Source organism: Sapajus apella, unplaced genomic scaffold, assembly GCF_009761245.1.
Source record: "Sapajus apella isolate SASKATOON/1434 unplaced genomic scaffold, GSC_monkey_1.0 scaffold70, whole genome shotgun sequence".
Taxonomy (NCBI): Eukaryota; Metazoa; Chordata; class Mammalia; order Primates; family Cebidae; genus Sapajus; species Sapajus apella.
In genome coordinates this window covers 5,432,727-5,437,423 of record NW_022437010.1, presented here as the reverse complement: position 1 = coordinate 5,437,423, position 4,697 = coordinate 5,432,727, and the positions used below count along the sequence as shown (strand labels likewise).

At 45.3% G+C, this 4,697-nt stretch overlaps 1 pseudogene; it reads left to right on the top strand.

Moving 5' to 3' along the window:
• The first annotated feature begins 2,398 nt into the window (after positions 1-2,398).
• Positions 2,399-4,269, top strand: LOC116531390 (annotated as a pseudogene).
• The last annotated feature ends 428 nt before the right edge of the window (positions 4,270-4,697 follow it).

Genomic DNA, 4,697 nt, shown 5'->3' with positions numbered 1-4,697 from the left:
TCTATCCCACCAGTGGTCCAGGAAGTTTCGTCTGGCAATGCCGCTTATGGTAGGTCTGTGAAGGGTTGAGCAGAACCTAGAAAACAAGTTGAGAGACTTTGCAGGTACTCAGATTGTAGATTTTAGATATCTGTCATGAAAAGGAACCTAGGTTCCTTAGAAACGTAGCCATTTCCAGGTCTGGGGCAAGAAATGCATAAATTGAGAAAGAAAAGAAGCAGTCAAAGATCAGATTCTTGGGCTTATGCTGAAATGACACATGCATCAACTTGAAATGGTACTCACTGGCCAAAGATGGACAATTTGGACAAAAAAGAAAAATGGCTGACATGGATTGAAAAATGTCAAGCATATAAAAAATCCATGAGTTTATAATAATACACCATTCCACCCTCTCACAAAAACCACAACATGTAACTCATTGGTTAACTACCTTTGCGAGTTGCTTGGGCACCAACTATTATTCTAAAGATTGATAAATTAAGGAAAAGAATAAAACATCTATCCTGTTTTTCCTGCATTGATTTTTTTCAGGGCAACCAAGTAGCTGATGAGAAAAGGTTTTTATTTATGGAAAAATCACAATCGATAATGGAGGAGGAATGTTAGAAAATTACCAGTTTGCAACTCATTGAAATAATGGTATCAGGAATGATCATCAATGGCTATTGAAACCATGAAGCAAAGGTTAATGGACACTTTGTTAATACATAGGTATCCATGAACCCACTGTTCAACCTTAGCCTACTGTCAGTGGAACAGTGGAACTGGCAGACATGATGTATCCCAGATGTCACAAAATACACATGGCTAGCACCATCTAGATGGAATTTGAAGCTAAATCAAGCCGCCAGATCTGGGTATAACCCACAAGAAATGCAGAGGGTAGAGAAATGTGTTAAATGGTAGTGAGTCCTCTCCTTTCATGGTGTAGGGGGTGAGGTAGTTAGGCTGAAGGCACATGTCGCAGCCCTATTCTGTGACAATCCTACACAGCCCTGGGACCTTTACAAGACTAGCCAGTAAAGAACCAGCTAAACTTTAGTCATCATTTGGTATAATTCAATGTGAGAAAGACAATCAAGTTGGAGTGTAAGACAGGTGGACCTATCAGAGGATGAGACATCTAAGTTAGTTCTTGTGTTTGAGAGCTCTAAATTATATTTTTTAAATAATAAAGAAGCACATTCTGTCATCTATGTCAAATGTTTAGGTCTGACACTTAGCACCTTTCACACACACTCACACAATGACCATCTCATGACGCCATTGGGAAATCACATCCTTTATGAATGTGCACCACCCCACGACCTTGGCCCATGCTCCATTATGGACTGCTGGGCACATCCAGATTTTCCAGCTGGAGAAATAATAGAGCCAATCTCTGTCTTCCATTCTGTTTTCTGTTTTCTATCCCACCCCAGAGTATAGCTATAGAGATAATGAGGGCACAGAGAAGTAATGATTCTCTTGCAGCAATAATCGCCCGACCATTGGCTCACCTATCTGCACCTATTTGCTCTGCCTTCCTACCCAGGACCTCAGATTTCCCATCGATGCTCTTATCAAAGCCATCCTACCACTGCGTACTAAACGACATCTCCTCTGGCAAACCAAAAACATTCTTCCAGAAATCCTTTTGCTACATCATTAATTTTCCTTCTCTTTGGGATCACTGACATTAGCATAAAACATGTTATTATCTCTTTCATTAAAAAATATCTTTCCAAATGCCCGTAGAGCACCATGTACTTTTTGGGTGATGGGTTCACCAGAATTCCAAACCCCAGCATTATGCGACATATCCAGGTAACAAACCTGCACATGTAAACCCTGAATCTCTAATAAAATAAAATAAGATTTATTAAAAAGTTAAAATAATAAAATAGATTCCAATTGGACAAGGATTTAGAGATGAAGAACAAGATGATTTTTGAATGCAAGCATTTGTGGAGATTGAAATTTTTAAAAATAATTTTGTGCAATGTTACTATGTACAGAATAAAACTTTCAAAGTTAGTAGCATCAAGAAAGCGAATTTATATTTTAAAAAATACATTTCCTTAAAAGAGAATAAAACTTTCAAAGTTAGCAACTAACAATAAAGAAAGCTAATTTATGTCTTTAAAAATGCATTCTCCTTAAGAAAGACTAGAGAAGAGATAAATGAACTAGAAAATAGCAAAATAATACAAAAATATCAACAAAATCAAAAGTCGGTTATTTGAAAAGATTGACATACTTGACAAACCTTTAGCTGGGTGAATTAAGAAAAAAAGAGAGACCACTCAAATTTCTAAAATTAGAAATGAAAGTAGGCACAGCAGCTGTGCATCCAGGGTTCCTGACCTCTCTCTGGGTTGGGAGCATAGCCCAAGTCCGTCAGCACTGGAGGACCTCAGGAGTCATGTTGAAGCCCCATAGTGAAGCTGGGGCGGTCTTCATTCAGACTCAGCAGCTGCATGCAGCCATGGCTGACACATTCCTGGAGCGCATGTGCTGCCTGGCCACTGAATTGCCATCCATCACAGCCTGGAGCACTAGCATCATCTGTACCATGGGCCCAGCTTCCCCATCATTAGAGATGCTGAAGAAGACGATTAAGCCTGGAATGAATGCGGCTCATCTGAACGCTCATGCAACTCACAAGTACCATGCGGAGGCCATCAAGAATGTGCACACAGACATGGAAAGCTGTGCTTCCTACTCCATCCTCTACCAGCCCATTGCTGTGGCTCTGGACACTAAAGGACCTGAGATCCCAACTGGGCTCTTCAAGGGCAGCGGCACTGCAGAGGTGGAGCTGAAGAAGGGAGCCCCTCTCAAGTTCACACTTGATAACGCCTACATGGAAAAATGTAAGAAGAACATCCTGTGGCTGGATAGAGGTGGGCAGCAAGATCTACATGGATGATGGATGCTGACTTTCTGGTGATGGAGGTGGAAAATGGTGGCTCCCTGGGCAGCAAGAAGGGTGTGGACCTTCCTGGGGCTTCCGTGGACCTGCCTGACATGTCGGAGAAGGACACCCAGGACCTGAAGTTAGGGGTCAAGCAAGATGTCAATATGATGTTCACGCCATTCATCTGCAAGACATCTGATGTCCGTGAAGTTAGGAAGGTCCTGGGAGAGAAAGGAAGGAACATCAAGATAATCAGCAAAACTGAGAATCATGAAGGGGGTTGGAGGTTTGATGAAATCCTGGAGGCCAATGATGGGATTATTGGGGCTTGTGGTGATCCACCACAGGCCACTGAGATGACAGTCCTGCAGAGAAGGTCTTTCTTGCTCAGACAATGAAGATTGGGTGGTACAACCAAGCTGGGAAGCCTGTCATCTTGCCACTCTGATGCTGGAGGACATGGTCGAGAATCTCTACCCCAGCTGGACACGGTGGCTCATGCCTGTAATCCCAGCACTTTGGGAGGCCGAGGCAGGTGGATCACCTGAGGCTGGGAGTTTGAGACCAGCCTGACCAACATGGAGAAACCCTGTCTCTAGTAAAGTTAGAAAATTAGCCAGGCATGGTGGCACATGCCTGTAATCCCAGCTACTTGGGAGGCTGAGGCAGGAGAATTGCTTGAACCTGGGAGCTGAGATTGCACCACTGCACTCCAACCTGGGTAAACAAGAGCAAAACTCTGCCTTAAAAAAAAAAAAAGAAGAAGAAGAAGAAGAAAAAGCAGCTCCATTGCACCTGGGCTGAGGGCAGTGGTATGGCCAGTGCAATTCTGGAGGGAGCTGACTGCATCATGCTATCTGGAGACACAGCCAAAGGGGACAATCCTCTGGAGGTGGTACACATGCAGCACCTGATTGCCTGTGAGGCAGAGGCCACCACCTACCACCTGCAATTATTTGAGGGGCTCTGCCACCTGGCACACATTATCAGCGACACCACAGAAGCCACTGCCGTGGGTGCCATGGAGGCCTCCTTCAAGTGCTGCAGTGGGGCCATAATCCTCCTCACCAAGTCTGTGGGTATGCCCACCAGGTAGCCAGATACTGCCCATGCACCCCCATGATTTCTGTGACATGGAATCCTCAGACAGCTCTCCAGGTCCACCTGTACCATGGCATCTTCCCTGTGCTGTGTAAGGACCCGGTCCAGGAGGCCTGAGCTGAGGATGTGGACCTCTGGGTGAACTCGGCCATGAATGTTGGTAAGGCCTAAGGCTTTTCAAGAAGGAAGATGTGGTTATTGTAACTGGTGACACCCTGGCTCGCTCTGGTTTCACCAACACCATGTGTATTGCTCCTGTGCTGTGATAGACCCCAGAGCCCTTCCTCCAGCCCCTGTCCACCCCCTTCCCCAACCCTTCCATTAGGCCAGCAATGCTTATAGAGCTCACTCTGGGCTGTAACGTGGACTGGTAGGCTGGGACACTGGGGAAGAAGCTTTATGCCTCGCTGAAACATAGCTGTTTTTAGAGCCTGCTCTGGTGTGACAGCCCAGAGCTTGGCTGCCCATCATGTGGCCCCACCCAAGCAAGGGAAGAAGGAGGAATGCAGAACGGGGTCACCAGAGCATATGGCAAGAGGGTGACAGCTTCCTTTCCTGTGTGTACTCTGTTTAGTTCCTGTAGAAAATGGATGCCCAGAGGACTCCCAACCATGGCCTGGGGTCAGGAAACAGCCACCAAGAGTTAGGGGACTTAGGGCATGGGGCAGTAGTTCCAGTTTAAGCAGACTCTGGC